The sequence below is a fragment of the Cryptomeria japonica genome, chromosome 2 (genome assembly GCF_030272615.1).
Source record: "Cryptomeria japonica chromosome 2, Sugi_1.0, whole genome shotgun sequence".
NCBI lineage: Eukaryota > Viridiplantae > Streptophyta > Pinopsida > Cupressales > Cupressaceae > Cryptomeria > Cryptomeria japonica.
Window position 1 is genome coordinate 45,668,971 of NC_081406.1, and position 19,127 is coordinate 45,688,097.

Sequence of the window (19,127 nt, forward strand, 5' to 3'; positions counted from 1 at the left end):
TAACTTTAAATATTTCTAGATTTTGATATGTGTATCTTGTTATATGAAAACTTCTTAATGTTCAAATTTATTCATTGTCATGATGATGACAACTTCACAACTATCATAGTCAAATGTGAATTAAAGCATGGTGAGTTATCAATCAATGTTAAGATATGTACCTTGTTAGGTAAATATTACTTAATGTGCAAAATTAGTCATTACAATGGTGACAACAATCTGGTAATCACCATAGCCAAGTGATACATTAAAGAATGTTGAGTTGTCACCCAATGTTTCCAAACTCTAAGCTACATATATTTTCATTTAAATACTCCTTAAAGTACAAAAATCATTCATTATATTGATGATAACAATTTTGTATCACCATAGCCAAGTGATGCATTAAATCATGTTGGATAGCCACTCAATGTTTCCCAGCTTTAAGATGAGTATCTTGTTATGTAAATACTTCATAAAGTAGAAAGTTAATAGGAAAGTAAACAAAATCATTAACATAGATTCTAGCATGAAGATGAAAATTTCAAATAATAAAAATGGGTAAAAATGGATGGAGATATATGAATCTACAATATTTAAAATTTGAAAAAAACATATTAAAGAGAATAACATAGATCTATAGTGAGAAATCAACATTGACAAACTACTTTCTTTACACAACATTAGTATACATTAAAAAAAGTGATATTACAAGACTACTTGGGGGTATTCATGGAGATAAAATAAAATAAAATACTTAAATAATTTGAATAGGAATAATGAATTCAGTTTAAGCAAACTTTAGAGAAATGATGCATCTAAGAAAAATATTCTTGAATTCAGTTCAAGAGCAATATTCTTAACACCAAAAAAATATTTAGGGGTGGGTGTAGTGTGAATAGTGATAATATTCTCATCCTCTATGTCACCAAGCTTGAGGTTACCACTTTTAAGAGTCACCTTGTTGTCAATGCTAATAGTTCTATTGCCAATGCCTTCCCTGATCTTGTCAACTACTAATTGTTGGGCATTTTTCTTTCTTGACCTCCTAGCCTATTGCACGATTTCGAGACCCAAGTATGCATCCTTGTGCACTTTGAGGGTAGAAACTTGAGAGACAAATTTTGAGATAGAAAAGTATGGGGGGTATACATTAAAAGCTAACCCAGTAGTGATTCATCCACTTTTTCAAGTAGAGGATTAGGTGGGTTAGCGCACAAAGGTGAAAAATTAATATCCTTGGATAGAGATAACTAAATAGTTTCTCTCAAGGAGTCCAAGTTTTCCAACACACCCTTCTTGGCAGTGTGACCAACAACACCTTTCTTAGAGTTATCAATAGACGTGGTGAAATTTCCCTTAGGTTTCTCCTTCTCCAAATTTTTTGAGCTACCATTATTTCCACAGGGTCTTTTAGAAACTATAGGAAAGTTTCTCTTGACATACCCTTCCTTTTGACATAGAAAGAAGGCATTAATGCATCCTAAGATTTCAACACCACATATTATTTCATCTCACATGTTAATTTTCATAAATTTTGGTATATCAATTCTTAGGTTTCAGAAAACTAACAACTTGGCATCTGAATGTGGAAGAGTAACTTTGGCCCCATCTTGTCTCAAAACCTTGCCCAATGGGGATATCAAATTGGGTAGCACAGACCACAAAATGGGTGGGACATTTTTTAGTGACCATCGCATGAAAGTGCCATAATCTCATCACTAACTACCTCAAGAGTCCATTTTAGGACTTGGAATGTATAGTTACCTATGCTCCAATACATTTTAGCAGTAACTACTTCCTGCCTTTTAGAATCTTTAAAGAAAATAACAAATAAACCTTTCCGAATCATATGACAAAAAGGGATTTGAATGCCCATTTTTTAAACCACACATAGTTAAATCATTCATCTAGGATTTTTTCGACCGATATCCTATTGTTGTCTAGTATGGCCAGGAAGATAGCAATATTCTTTAATCTATTCTTTTCTTCATTTAAAATATTAATAATATCAGGGCTAGATGGTGCCTAAAGTTAATTTCTTTGGGTGAATGGAAGGGGGCTCACCTTGTCCTCCTTTTGATTCCCCATCTCCTTTAGATTTAGAAACAAAATTAGCCAAAAACTTCATAGAGTTGTGGATAAACGAATTAATATTCATTTTTTAAGTAGGGTATCTTTGAATGATTTTCCCTTTGTAACAATTTCTTTATTAGCTTAGGCAGGTTGTCATCCATTGGGTATAGTTATCAACTTCTGACCCAAGATAATTAACTCACTCGAACAAATCCAACCTTCACCCCCAGAATAACTAAGTGCATATGAAAATACAAAGCAAAGCAAATAAAACCAAATAAATGCAAAAACAATCACACTACCAAGAATCGGGGAGATAAGGGATCGCTTATGCAAAAGTGTGTGTAATACCTCTCTAACTCTAACATGATAAAGTAAGTATTATGATACTGAAGCTACACTCGGATGCAAATGAAGTATCTATTGAAATGATAATAAATGTAGATAGAGATTCTTGTTAGATCTAGTGGTCACTATGATGATAAAGTTTCTACTAACATGGTTAATTATTGAAGGTAGCATGGATATGTTTATATGGATGATTAGATGGAAATGGATGTGTAGCGTTGTAAATTGTGCACCCTTCCTAGGGTGGTACAATTGCATGCTTGGTTTAGCACCCACCTTAGTGTGTGTTGCATCTTACATTTCTAATCTATTTTAAGTATTTAATTAATCAATTTAGTTAAATCTAAATTCATATTTCATCACTACACACATTATAAAGTTGGGCCCTTTACTCTAAACATGCCCCTTTTCATCTTAGTCCTTCCATTAATCATTAAATCATAAACCCTAATTATGTCCTATTTTGATCTTTAAGGCCTGATTTCACATATCAAAACATCTCTAAATCAACTATAACTTTGGGATCCACTCTAATATCATCATATCTAATGACCCTGAAAATTTGGTGAAAAGTTGGTTGGGTAGTGTGCAAGTGCAACACGGTCCCCCACATTTTTCCCAAAAATTTGAGAGCACAATTATATGATATTATAATGCTTAACCCCAAAATATTGGTGGGAAATTCAAATCCTAGGGCGGCCTAAAGGTGAAATTAAGATCTAGGGTTTCATACATAAGAGCTCTCTTTCTTCATTTGAAGGCTTGGAAGTTTTTGGCTAAGGGATAGCGATTACAAGGAACCTTATATGTAGTGAAAGAGAATATATTTGGAGTCTTCAACAACATTCAACAAAACCTATCAATCATTCATCAAACATTCTTTCATCAATTGGGGGCTTTTGAAGATATAGGAAAGCAATAGGAGATCGCTGACCGAAGATTGTCGTGTACCACTCCCTTGGGGTTGGGTATGGTTTCATGTTGTTTCTATGTCTTTGTATGAGATTAATTACATCAATTTGATTTACATTCATTCTTTAGATCACTCTTCATCATTGATTTAGAGCATTTACTTTGCCAATTACAAGCAATTAGGGTTTACTCTTTAAGGTTGCTCTAGATTGTTTACTCTCATCCTAGGATCTTGCACACACTATTTTACTATAAAAATCAGCTATTTGTTGAGGTGGAAATCACCAAAATAGGAGTTTGACTAAGACAAAACCCCATATAGCCAACCAAAACCCTATTTTCAGCTATAGGTGTAGATTTGGGATATGAGCATCACTGCAAGTTTCAGGACCGATAGAGCGCATAGAGACAGTTCCAGGGCTCAGATCTCAACAAAAACCCCTGGGAAAGGAGTGTGGTACCCTAGTCCTACCTAGGATAGGGGTGTGGTACCTTGGTCCTCCCTATTTTCAGTAGAATTTGGCAAATCAACACTTTAGAATCCACAGATCCCAGTCTATCAGGTACAACTTCCAATCTGTAGAATCAAGACCAAGGCGTAGCACCATGGTCCTAGACATTTTGGCTTAGATTTTTGGCATAGGTGCACCTTTGAATTTGTCCCTTAATTTGTACTTTTCAGTAGTATATCAGTTACTCTCAGTTCTGTATTTCCAAATTAGGATTGTTTATTCATACTTGTATTCTAGGTTAAATCATTCAAATTTGCACTCTTGCATCACTTCTTCCTCTCATTTGCAGAAAAGGAATAGAAACCCTAAGAGGTAAACAATGGCTATCTCTTCCTCACAAGAAGTAGCCAAAGTGCGTTACCTCCCTAGGCTCTTTCATATTCCATAGTGTTTACATGAGAGTGGGATTAGGGCTTGTTTGCTTAGTCTCACTTTTTCCCCTACACATTTTGGTGAACCCGACATGAATCCAATCTCATTTCTTGCATTGCATTGTTAGATTTAGACTTAGCATCTTTTGTTTTCTCTATAAACATAAAATTACAAAAAAGCGAAAATTCAAGAAAAAAGAAAAGAGATTTCCCTTTATTTGCTTGCATTGTGTGTTTAAATCTCATTCAATTTCCATTTCAAAATGTCAGATTTTTATTTGCAATATGTTCATACTTTTGATGATGTATGCATTTTTTTTTATTATGAGTTTAGTAATGATGAATTAGATGAATCTCTAGATGATTTTTTGAACCCTAAGCCTTCTAAACCCTCATTTTGCCAAAAAATAATCAACCTTGTTACTATGTCATTTTGCAGTGATGAGAAAGATAAGTTGAAGGATTCCTCTCATGGGTACATTCCTATCAACTCCTCCACTAGATCTAGCAACATGATTTCCTACAACAATTCCCTTTATGAGGATATGTCTCCCTTTAAATCAAAAGATAAACCTTTCAATCGATATGGCCATGCTTTGTTGGATGATGCCCTTGATGACTTTATGTCTTTACCTAAATATTCAAACAAAAATAATACATCTAAAAGGTTAATCAAGATAATAAATGTGAATGTGTGTGTGTGTGAAAAGTAGACCTGTATCTATATCTAGAATACACAACACTTCAATTAAGTCATTACAAGCATGGTTAGACAGATATAAACATGAATAATAAAACCATAACAAATCGACCAATTGCCTTCTAGTAGATGCGAGTTAGATTGCTCTTAGATTGCTAAGCTATCCAGTGACTAGACAACACCAAAATGAAGGATTTAATCTATATGAGCATGATATTAAGCTAGATGAATGCAAGATTAATCTAACATGATTTAAGCAATAATTGAGATAAATGATCTAAACAATATGAAATAACTAATATGTGAATATCTAAATGCACAAATGTTATTGAACCTAGAGAAAAAACAACATGATAACAATATATTCTCTAGGATCTCTGAATGAGAGATGAAGGTCTGAATTTATAGAAAATTCAGAAAGAAACCAAAGGCTGAGATCAAATGATGATGAGCGGTCAAGATTTTCCAAGAGGAAGCACAATCTAGGTGAATTGATGTGATTCGATGCTTTTCTTAGTTTTAAAGGAAATTGAACTAAAATTAAGATAAAATCATAAAAAACTGATTTATTCTCTATTTCATTCAATTTTAATATTTAATTGTTTTAATTGCTTTCTTTGAGATTATTCATCAATTTTTAATTTGTTTTTCAAGATTATCTCCAATTGATTTCTTTTCTCAATTTTTAATTCTTTCTTGGTCAATTAATTCCTTTTTGATATTTTATTTCCTTTTTTGAAGATTTGATGGCAAATTGATTTATTTAATTAAATATGCTAGGATATTTAATAAAATAAATAAGATAATTGTTTTAAAAATGATTTACTTGGAATGATCAATTAATAAAATAAATATTTAATAAATATTGGGTGATTAATTTTGTCATGTGACATTTGATGATTAAAGAATTAATTGTGTGCTCAAGATTTATTTAATTGCCTTTGGTTAGGACCTTGGTGATGTTGTCAAGATTAGGGGCCCATGGTTTAGATGACCATTTTTAGGGTATTACATTTTCCCCTCTTTAAATTAATGTGAGAGCAGTGCGTTGGTTCAAAGAAAATTTGATGTCTAGGAGATACCAGTTCTGAACTTGATTGATCACGACTTGGATGAAAGTGAGGTGTTTATCTTGATTCGAAGCGATGAAGCTGAATGAAGTCTGATTAAAGAGATATTGCTCCCGAACTTGATTGAACTTAGGAATGATAGAAAACAAAGATACCGAACTTGAACTTGATTGATCAAGAAGCGGATCTTACTGATCTAGAACTTGATTGATCTAGACACAGCGAGTGATGATAATAATCAATCTTGAACTTGATTGATCAAGATACGATGAGCGAAGATAACTGTCTAGCTTGATCCAAAGTGACGAATACTAAACACCTTCTTAGATTGAACGTGATCAAAGAAACTCTTTAAACACTTGATTGAGTTTAAACAAATAATCAGCTTGATGAAAAGTGATGAAACTGATTAACATTAAGAGATTGATTCAGATAAAAGATAATATTAGCTTGATATGAAGCAATGAAACTGATATGCCCCTAGAGATTGATGCGATTCAGATGATTAAGAAATCTCAACTTGATATAAAGTGATGAAGTTGAGATGCCCCTAGCGATGAGGTCTTATTTGATTTTCTTTAGTTGAAAAAGATGTTTTGCTTGAATTTCGATGAAGATTTGAAAATTTTCTCGACATTGAAGAATGTGAGGTCATAAGGTCATGAGTATGCCCCCTTGGGAGCGAAATCGAAAGATAGCGAGGGTACATGATGATAGGCAATTTCTTTAGCGATGATGATGATTTGAGCATAAAGAATAATGTTCAGGAATTTTTTGAAAATTTGGTTGATTGATAAGAAATTGAGCGCAAAGTTGATCATAAAGTTGATGTGTAGAATGAAATTGAATTAAGATTGAGCATTGAGCATTGAAATTGAGCGCAATTTAAAGAAAGAATGAGCATTTGATGAAAAAATGATAAGTGGTCTAAATTGTGAAATTGACTAGCAAAATGATCTTGAATTTTGATTTCGGTCCCGAAAATGGAATCAGAATGGTCGAATTAGCTAAGGGTACAATTTTCATGTCCATCACAGCAAGTTGAAAAATTAGGGTTTTGGCTATATATGGGGCAAAAGTGTCATTTTCAAATCATTTTAACCTTCCAAAGTTTGAAAATTCAAAAAGCCTTCTACGAAGAAAATGGTGGTCCCTACTCGTTAGCATCAATTTGAGTGCCAGAGACATCATAATCGGCCCCGAAACTATGAGCCTGCGGTAAGTAATCGATCTTAAGCCTCTTTATGTTGTCAATTTTGAATTTTTTTGTTCATTTTTCAAGTTTTTGGCATGTTTGGGGTCAGGTTTTATGTTTTATTGTTCGAGACAGGATTCTGTCTTGTACGAGTAACTGTTAAATTTTCTTTTGTTGTTTAAGGCCACTATAATTGTCGTTCGGACCCTACCCTCATATCGTACGACATGTCTATAAAAAGACCATTTTGTCGTGCAGAGTCTTATAACTTATTGTTTGGGAATGTTTCATCGTACGAGAGCCATTCCTGACTTGTACAAGATGCTGCCCTTCTGTGTTTTGTCATTCAGGAAACAATGAGCATTTTTGAAGGTCTAAACTTAAAAATTTGTTTTTGCACGTGACTTAGTTGGATTTGCGTGATGTTTTACTTCATTTGTAGGATTATTTGGAATGTATTTTGATACTCCATTGTTGGGTTTTTTTGCAGGTTTGATTACCTCCTATTCTTTTTAGATGTGTATATCCTCCCACCATGGCATTAGTACGACATTTATCTAAGGTTGAGCAGGCTCAGGTTGATTTATGTGGTTTGACTCATCTTCTTGGTTTACCAGATATCTATGTTAATCATGGTATGCTCACAGCATTGGTTGAGTGTTTTCACTTAGAGTATAATATGTTTCATTTGCTAATGGGGGAGATGACCATCACTCCCGAGGATGTGTATAGGATCCTTCGTATCCCTTTTGCTGGGGATAAGCTAGATTATGATACCGCACTATTACCTGGATTATAGGTGGTTAGGCATGTATTCAGGGATCTGGACATTTTGACCCGTTCTATCAGTTGGGACATATTGATGAGCAGATACAACAAGGATTTTCTACTGGTGTGTGTTCTAGCAGGCTTCATTGGTTGTTTTCTGATGCCAAATAAAGGTCAGCATGGATTTCAGTGTGGGTGGGGTAGGATGCTAATGAGATTGATGGAGACCCCTCAGAGGCTTGGCTGGGGTTCTTGTATACTAGATCACATGTATCGAGAGATGCATGAGATTATGTATAGAGATGGCAAGAGTATGGCTGCGGGTGTATATATTTTATAGGTTTGAGCTTGGGAGCACCTTCCCATTTGGTGGTTGATAGTAGATGATAGTAGAGAGCCTGTGCAGCTGATGATATACAGGTATGCCAAATATATTACACAGCCCCATCTGGGAAAGACAAATTTTTGGAGATGGCAGCTTGATGACCTGATAGTCATAGTATGGAGACCATATAGAGGCTTAGAGCCATGGGATGACTGGCGGTTGGTTTGTAGGGACCTTTTTGTTACGCGCCCTCTCATTGGGAGATCACAAGCTATTGTTGAGTGATTCATCATTTCATAGGTAATGAGGCAGTATGGCTGACCTCAGAGGATATCCCAGGAGTATACAGCTTATGCACGTTATGCAGATGAGGAGAGATAGGGATGGGCTCCACAATTATCATATGCCTTGGCTATGCAAGATCTGACCAGTCTTTAGTGACTGAGATGAGACTACTTGGACGATGTGGTGGATGCGGGGGTATTGCCCTAGTACAGAGAGTGGTTCCAACATCATCCATTTCCTAGGTTTATAGATCCAAGTGAGCAAGCACCTCACATAGAGGGTATTGAGGATGATTCTCCCGTGCTAGGATAGGGACAGGGTCAGAGGCAGGCCCAGAGACAGGGACAAGGATAGGGACAGGGATAGGGACAGGGACAGAGAGCTAAGGCTTCAAGGCAAACAGGTGGTGATCCTGGTGCTAGTAGCAGCAGGGTTCCAGCTGAGGGTGGACAGCAGAGGGGTGAGGTCGAATCCCTTGGGAGAGTAGGAGTGAGATTGGGTGGAGTTGAGGAGGAGTGAGCAGCTCTGAGATAGGTCTGTCAATGGCGAGAGGAGCAGGGAGGTATTGGAGGTGGAGATGGGGGAAGAGCTTGCAAGAGAGCAGGGGACGGACGTAGGGTGATCGATGAGAGCATGTCTTGCAGAGTTGTAGTCATAGTTAACAGTGGCTCAGACTCAGCTAGTGGAGCGAGACCGGTAGCTTGCAGAGGTGAGGGTTGAGTGAGATCATCAACTTACAGAGTTGAGAGCAGAGCGCGATCGATAGCTAGCTGAGCTGAGAGAAGAGTGCAATCGGTAGGTTGTGGCGATGAGAGTAGAGTGAGATACCCTCCAGCAGGAGGTTTTGCATCAGAACAATAGGGCAACCTACTATGTTGCAGCATACAGCGTGGTAGTTCCAGTAGCGCAACAGGTGATCCCCTATTCACAATATATGGCACGTTCAGAGGGAGCTCGGGTACCTCAATAGGATCTCGATCATCAGGCTCCTCCTCCTCCACCAGGCGACGAGGGAGAGGCCCAGAGCTAGATATTCTTTTTGTAGCTCAGATATATTTTTTTTGTACACACACCCATTTTTTTGTAGCCTATATGATTCTTGCTCCGATGGGAGTGTGTATATGTCATTCGACATCATTTTGTACTCTTAGACATGCATTATATATATATATGAGATCCGATTTGACTTCATCGTACTTGTGTTGATTCGTTTATGAGATGTCTTCTATATGCTTTATTCTACATGTATGCATTTCTTTCTAGCATGAATGTATGCAATGCAAATGATCACGGATGTCTATTTTTTTCTTTTCTTTTCATATGGAAATAACTGAATGTGCATAAGTAATGAGTAATACAAATTTTTCATTTTTTTTTAATGCAATAAGATGAATGCAGATGAGTGGTAGTGAAATGTATGAATCTATACAAGATGCTTATGTATGCAGCTAATCATCTCAAAGCACAAGTACTCAATTAGAGAAATGATGAAAAGAGACCACTTAGTGAAGAAATGATGATGTTTCCAATTCTCGTGCAAAAGACAAAGAGATCATTGTTACCATACTGAAATCACTCTAAATTTATGAGATGCAGAATGAAATGCAAAATGAGATGCAACCCTAAACCTATTCACTGGATTTTGAAAGGCTTAATTTTCATCATTGAGCATTTTACAATTATAGCAGGCAAAGTAGAGTTCCTTTCTTTGCATGTGCAATATTAATTATCTTGTCCGCAATGACCCCCTTTTTTGTTCATATCCTTGGATAGAATTCACATAGACCTGAATTGCATCATAAAGAAATTCCCTCAAAACGAACAAAGGAATGATGTGGAACCTCCCTCTAGCATTCAAATAAGTGGAGTCGAGGTATGTGTGGCAATTTCACCTTAATATGAAGGCTCTTATCACAGACACCCAGCTAATTTAGATGTTTCTAGTTCATTGGGATCATTCCTACAAGCAGATAACAAAGAAAATATTATGCCCCCAATCCTTGCTCCTCTTAGTCATGATAGACTTCCTTGAGTTACTCAGAGGGATAATAATCGAAAACCAATATAAAAGACAGCACACAAAGAAAATTTTCATGCATAGGTCAAACTGTTTAGTGATTGTTTTCCATTTTGTTGTTTTTCTTGTTTACTCAATGATAAAACTCTTCAATAGTTAGGAGACAGGTGATTGACTCAGAGTGGATGGCCAGGTTTCACTGACATAAGGTTGACTTGGTTGATACTACTTAGGACATGTAATGTGCTCTTGTCGATTACCTAAGACTAGGACATTGATCGGTTTCAACCCATGAGGTTTCCAACGAATCAGGATGTCACAAAAGTGACTGAAATATGTACAAGCGAAAGAAAATATGCAGGAAAGCAGGAATGCCAACATTGTGTTGATAGATGGAGCCCTTGAGTACAAGAGGTGCCTATTTACCAGGTTTTCACCTACTTGGCAGAGATTCATTTTATTTTTTTACCAAGGTGCTTGTTTACCAGGTTTTCACCAAGGCATTTTCTCTCTTTTTCCTTTTTTTTTTCTTTCTTTTCTATTTTTTTTAATTTCTTTAGGACTTTTTATGATTTTTATGATTTTTTCAGGACTTTATTTGATTTCTAGGATTTTTTTTAGGACTTTTTCTAATTTTTAGGATTTTTTTTCAGGACTTTTTAACTGTATAGGCTGCTGGAGCAGAGAATATTTAAGTGAAGAATTTCTTCAGATGGATGGTATTGATCGGTTCATGGAGTTGTTCTCCTTCTGATGTTGAGATTTGATAGGCACCAGAGCCAAAAGCTGCAGTAACAATATAGGGACCCAGCCAGTTGGGTTCGCACTTCCCTTTGTTGTCTCGAAACTGTTGATTTTTAGGATTTTCTCTTAGAACTAGGTCACCAACCTGAAATTCTCAGTGTCGAACCTTCTCATTATATCCTCTGGACATTCTCTTTTGATACACTCTAAGATGATCAAACGCCACTTGCCGATGCTCATCTAGCAATTCGAGCTCTTGCAATCTAGATATCCTATATTCTTCATCAGTAACAAGACCTTGCAAAGAAACTCTTAGAGATGGTATTTCCACCTCAATAGGTAATACTGCTTCGGACCCATACACCAGAGAAAAAGGTGTAGCCCCAGTAGGTGTTCTAATACTTGTTCTATAAGCCCATAATGCAGGATTGAGCTGTAGATGCCAATCCTTCCTGGATTTGTTCACTGTTCTATGCAAAATAGTCAGTAGGTTTTTGTTAGATGCCTCTTCTTGTCCATTACCTTGAGGGTAATATACTGATGACGAGTGTTGTTTTATTTTGAATTTCTCACAGAGTTCATCTAGATCTTTGTTCTTGAACTATCCTCCATTGTCTATTATAATGGATGAAGGTATACCATACCTGCAGATGATATAATTAAGAATAAATAGAGCTACTTGTTTATTGGTTGCTTTAATGAGAGGAACCACTTCTACCCACTTAGTGAAGTATTTAGTGGCAATGATAATAAATTTGTGTCCATTCGATGATGCAGGATATATTTGGCCAATTAGATCAAACACCCACTGTTGAAAGGGTCAGTGTGTCACAAAGGGTATGAGATCCCTTTTTGGAGCATGGATAAGGTGCCCATGCAGTTGGCACTTTTCAGAGTTTTTAGCAAATTTGATAGCTTCTTTCTCCATGTCTGGCTAGTAGTAGCCAACCCTTAGTAGTTTTTGTGCTAAAGTTAGACTATTTGAATGGGATCCACAAACACCTTCATGAACCTTGGATAATGCACATTGGGACTCTGTAGTTTCTAGAGATCTAAGCAAAGTATTATCTAAACCTTGCCTGAATAGGTCATTAGCAATGATGACATATCATGATGCATTTCAGATTAGGTTCCTTTTTTCATTTTGGGAAAGATTAGCAGGGACAACTTGGTCATGCAGGTAAGAGTAAATGTGGCTATAACGAGATGAGTCATGTCCAATAATATAACAGACCATCTGGGACTCAGGAGAATCATAGGCAGGATAATGAAACTCTTCCACCAGGAATTCAAAGAAAAAATTAGACTCCTATAGCTATGGTATAGATGCCAAAGTAGCCATTGCATCCGCTGCTCTATTTGTTGTTCTGGGGATCTGCTGAAATGACACAAAGGCAAAGTATTTCTTGAGATCATCCATCATTCTCTTATAAGGCATCAGTTTCTCATCTCTTGTCTAATATAGATCATTGACTTGGTTGATAATGAGTTGAGAATCTCCATAGATGTGTAATTCAACAGTCTTCCATTCGATGGCCAGCTTGATTCCGTTTACCAAAGCTTCATATTCTGCAATGTTGTTTGTGCAAGGGAAGAGAATCTTGTAAGCTTTCAAAATTGAATATTTTTGAGTACTAAAAAGTATTCTGGCACCAGAGCCATGTTGGGTGAAAGACCCATCAAAGAACATCTTCCATGATTGTTCAGTAAGGTGCATGATTGATTCATCTGGGAATTATATATGCAGAGGTTGCTTGTCTTCAAGTGGAGCATCAACAAGTTGGTTTGCAATAACCTATCCTTTGATGGCTTTACATTCCAAATATTCAATATCAAATTCCGTAAGAACCATGACCCATTTGGCCAGTCTTCCTGTAAGCGTTGCTTTACTGAGAAGATATTTGAGTGGATCAATCTTAGCTACCAGCTTAATAGAGTGTGCCAACATATAGTGCCTTAATTTTTGTGATGCAAAGACCAATGCCAAGCATGCTTTCTCTATTATAGTGTAGTTAATTTCATAAGACACCAATGTTCTACTAATGTAATAGATAGCTCATTCCTTTTTATTGTCATCTTGTTGTGCCAAAAGTGACCTAAGTGAAGTATCTATAGCTAATATGTATAGGATCAGTGGCTTACCTTAAATCGGTGGCATTAATATGGGTGGATTAGAAAGATATTCTTTTATTTGTTGTAAATGTTGTTCACAATCTTTATCCCAGTTGTATTGAACTTCTTTCCTTAATACCTTTGTGAAGGGTTGAGCTTTGTCTGCTAGCTGAGATATAAAGCACCTTATTGACTGAAGACGGCCTTGTAAACTTCTCATTTGACTGATAGTCTTGGGTGGAGGAATTTCCATTATAGCTTGGACCTTTTCAAGATCAACCTCAAATCCTTTTTTTGAAATTATGTAACCAAGCAATTTTCCTGATGTTACCCCAAATGCAAACTTTTTACGATTTAATAGGAGCTTGAATCTTTCCATACTATCTAGTATGAGGCCTAGTTCTTGAATATGTGTAGATCTCTTCATAGTCTTTACCAGGGTGTCATCAACATAATCTTTCATGTTTTTATGCATCATATCATGGAGGATAGTGGTTACTGCTCTTTGGTAAGTTGCTCCTGCATTGTTTAGACCAAATGGCATAACATTCCAGCAGAAGGTTCCCCATGCATACATGAAAATTGTCTTTTCTTGATCTTCAGGTGCTATCTTGATCTGATTGTAACCAGAGAATCCATCCATTAATGAATACATCTCATATCCAATAGTCATATCTGTATATGGTGAAAATGGATACAATAATAACAATATTGAAAGGCTAAATGAATCCAACCATAAAACCCTAGCCTAAAAATCAACAAAGATCCACCATAACATATGAAGATTACCTAAGACAATGCAAATAACACAAAATCACAAAGATTATACCATTACATGTCCAATAGGGTTTTGATCTCCATTCTTCCTATCTCCATTGATCTTGCTTGATATATTTGCTCTCAGATTTTATGTGCACAAGAGCTCAACAAAGAACGGAATGTGGTTGCAAGTAGGATCGTAGTGTAGCAAGTTGCATAAAAGATCATTAGTTGTTCATTAGGGTTTGACAATGAAGGAAGCATCTCCTTAAATAGAAGACACAATATGAAATGGAGGGTTAAGATTGAGAGGTGTAAAAAGAGAGGTCGGCTAGGATTAGAGGGTAGGTAGAAGAAATACCAAAATAATGAAAGAGGTAGGTAGTGTAGGAATTAAGAGATGAATGACATGTGTCATGTGTAGAAGAAGATAATGAATTAATTAAATAAATAAAGATTTATTTAATTAATAGAAGAAATAAGATAATTAAATAAATAAAATATTTATTTAATTTAGGAAAGGATAATTTAAATAAATAAATGTATTTATTTAAATGAGAAATAAGGCTAGAAGAGGCTAAATGAATTAATTAAATAAATAAAGATTTATTTAATTAATAGAAGAATTAGGCTTAGATAATTAAATAAATAAAATATTTATTTAATTAGACTGGACAATTTTAGGTGTCTACAATATCTACTATCATGTCAATGTTGGGTAATGGAAAATCATCTTTCAGACATGCTTTGTTGAGATCCCTGAAGTCTGTGAAAACTCTAACAGATTTGTCTGCCTTTGATACAGGTACTATATTTGATATCCATTCTGCATAGTCTATACCTTTGATAAATCCAGCTTTTAGCAATTTTTCTTGTTCATCTTTGACTAGCAGTGCCACATGAGGATGCATCTTATGGAGTTTTAGCTTGACTAGTTTAACTCCTGGTGTAATAGAGAGATGATGCATGATGAGATCAGGATCTAGTCCTAGCATACCTGAGTATGTCCATGCAAAGTTGATCTTCTTTTCTAAAAAAAGGTTGCTGAAGTCTTTTAACTCTTTTGCTGATAGTGATTGAGCTAAATGAATGATGTGTGGTGTCTCTTGACTCCCAATGTTCACTGGCTGAGTTGGCTCGATCAATATGGAAGATCTCTCCTGAAAATGACTTGGCAGTATATCAAGTATCTCACCTTTAGGCACCTCTAAGAGGTTTTCACCCTTAGGTACCTCCTTTATTTTCTCTTTTTTAGATTTTGATACCACCACAATGTGGTTTTAGTCATCAGGTCTTTTATTTTTATTTTTCTTTTTTTTGCGACTAAGATACTTGATATCTGTTTCAGTCATATTTTCACTATGTTCACTGGTGGAAGAGTTCATGGGTTCAACTGCATTGAGATAATAGGCTAACGTATAGTCATTGGAAAAAGTAGGTACATTCAAGGGTTGGTTATAAAGAGTACAATCAATCAGTTCAGGATGTATTAAGGATAAGGTTGGAACAGGCTCAAGAGATTTCATGGTACTATCATCATGGCTTGGGACCGACCAATTGAGTTCCAGAAGACTACCTTGCATATGTGTCTCGAGACCAAGAAGAGTTACGACATGATTATCGAAATTCATGTTAGTATTTATTGGACCTAACCCAACCGACCTACTTCTAGCATCATCACCTACTTCAGAATGGACTACATACCGTGGTGTGACAGTAGCAGGGTCAGCGGACAACATCTCAACATTCATAATAGAGTAGTCATAATGTGTTGTTGAATAGTTGTTGTTATAAATAGAGCTCCTGTCAAAGTCATCAAAGTCATAGGATGAATTTTTTCACTCATCTTCAAGTGGCTTAGTAAAAGTATATATAGTATCAATACCCACATCTTTGATGCTGCAAGTTCCTTCATGATTTGGTTCATTGATTGCTTGTATTTGACACACTTGTGGACATAACCTTGATGGTTCTATTAATCCCTGTCATTTGTTCCATTCATCTTCCTCTGGACTGATGACTGGTTTGGTTTTTGTAGCTTCTAGTTCTTCTTTTGTAGTTTTGTACCTGATTTGTCTTATCTTATTAGAGGTAGAGTTAGTAGGTGAAGAAATTGCTTGTGTCCTTTCTTCCTCCATCTGAGGTTCATAGTCTTCTTGTCTTTTTAGTTTGGTTTCTTCCATTTCCTTTTGCATTTTTAGGTGTATCAGCTCTTGTGCATCATCTGTGATATCACTAGATTCTTTAGGGGTTTCTGTAGTAGATGTATCTGAGAGATGGTCAAGAACCCATTCATACTCATTTGAATCAGTTTCTGAATCATCTACTTGTTGTCTGCCAGTATATGTGACCAGAATGTTCAATGGGGAAAACAATTCTCTGACTCTATATACTTCCTCTCTCATATCTTCTGGGACTTCTACTTCCTATGGTATTATAGCTAATATAACTAGAACTTGATTACCATCAGTTTCCTCTCTCTAGGTGGGCATTTATTTTTGTTCATCATCACACTCTTCCTGAGTTTGTTGAGTATTAATTTCTCGTGTTGTTAAAGGTAGTACCTTTTTCTTCCACTTATGTTGATGGTGGGATGTGTGCTTCTGATCTGATTGCTTTCTTGGATCATATCTCAATCCAGCTTTATCATTGACATACTTAGTTTGTAACTGAATAGGTTCAACAATACCTTTTTGACATTTGCCTAGAGGACCAGTACCTGAATATCCCATGCATTGAAGCATCTTATAGCCTGGACCATATTGTGTCGGGGAAATCTCATGATGTCGTATTTCTTTGTTTGCACTATCTTCTTTGAAAAGTGGTTTGAGGACATTATCTTCTTCTATTTCACCTGCAAGAGAAGTAGAGGACTGTATAAAGACACCATCATAAATGACTTTTGGAGTTGAAGTTTGTGGCTTCATAACCTCATATGGAATTCTTGACTGCCTTGGTGACATTGGAAGAGACATTAGTGAGAGTATAGGCTCTATTTTGTAGCCATCTATGCCAGTGTTTGTGATTTTCAATTTCTTTTCTAAATCTTTCAGCAAAGATTTCAAACTTTCAGCTATAGAGGTTGTTCTATTATGAGGAACCAAAGCATCAGCACTCTAAGTTAATGCATTGTAGGTATAACTTGTATCAGTAGGAATACTGACTTCAACTCCATTATAAGGAAATTTTAGGCATTGATGATACGTAGATGGTACTACTTTCATCTCATGAATCCATGGCCTACCCAGTAAGATGTTGTATGAAAGATGAAGATCCAAGACTTGAAAAATGACATCTCTTTCTATAGGTCCTACCCTGATGGGTAATCACACCAGACTCTTAGAGGTTCTTTCTTCTTCATCATAAGCCTTGATTGTTATTTTCTTTATTGGATCAATAACATTTGCAGAAAATCCCAGTTGTGTCAGTAGACTGTATTTACAGATATTCAACCCAAAGCCTCCATCTATCAAAACATGTTTAACTTGGTGTTTATGGATCATGGCTTCAATGTGCAATGGCTGGTTATGTGGGTGACTTAGTGAGTGATCATCTTCTTCAGAGAAAGTGAGTTAATGAGGTGAGGTCAAGTGACCCACCATAGATTGAAACCAATCTATGTCTAAATCTTGAGGGACACTGGTGGTAAGTAGAGCCTTGTCTAGGACCTCTCTATGAGCAGAAGAGATCTTAAGCAATTCCAAAATGGAGATTTGAGCATTGGTTCCCTTCAATTGTTTGACAATACTATAACCAGGAGAAGATGATGAAGCCAACTATTTTGATTTGGCCATGATTGTGTTTGTTTGTCTATTTGGTAGATTTGATGTTGTTTGATCAAAAGTTGAGGAACTAGTTGCAGGGAGAGTAATCTTCCTTTGAGCACGAGTCACGACATTAGCAGCTTGTGCTTGAATTTGGTGATCCTAGACTATGATCACATTGCAATATTCAAGTTGAGCATATTCAATCATGTTGATCACATTATCATTGTTAGTGTAGGTATAATTGACTCTAGCTCCTCCCTTGGATTTTGATGAATCTCCTTGTTCATAAGTCGGTAAGGGATCTTTAAAGGCCTTATGATCAACATTAGTCATGTGATTTCCAACAAAGATCTTGCCTGCATTAATGAGATCTTGGATTTCATGTCAGAGTTTCATGTAGTTGTTTATGTTATGTCCCTTGTCTCGATGGTAGTCACAATATTCATTTTCTCTCCACCATTTGGGTCTAATTTCTGGGTCATATGGTCTAGAATTGTCTAGCAATGTTATCAGATTATTTGCCAATAAGGTTTTCAAAGTGCATTCATATGATTATCTAGAGGAGTAAAATCATGCTTAGGTTTTGAGAGCCAAGGCTTTTCTTTAAACCATTCTCTTGTTTTCTTTGGAGGATTTTTTGTCGCAGTTTCAGCTGCCTTGAGCGCTTGCGTGCCACTGGCCAAGTTAAATATTGTGGATTTTGTTTTTGCTTGGACAGTATCTACCACTCCATCACTAACAATGTTTCTATTGTTATCTTTGTCATATTTCCAGTACTTGCTCTTTTCTTTAGAACTAGAACCTTGTGATGTTTCTTTCCAAATCGATATATCTCCCTTTTTTATAAGAACATCCTCCATTCTGAGGGCATTATCTACCATTTTGTTGAATGAAGGGTGTATTTGCATCTAGACACTGTACTTTAATTCAGGGATTTGGTTGTTGACAAAGATATCCATTTTCTCAAGATCTGGGATGGTCCATGAATATCTAGAGAACATCTTTCTCCATCGTTGGAGAAAAGTGAGAAAGGGTTCTCCTGTCTTTTGTCTGGTATTGCAAAGTTCTATCATGGCAACCAGGTGACGAATGTTGTATGAGTATTGTTGTAAAAATAGTTGGATTAGTTCTTCAAACGTTCTTATTCCTTTGGGTAGACTTGAGAACCATTCCATTGCTTGACCCCC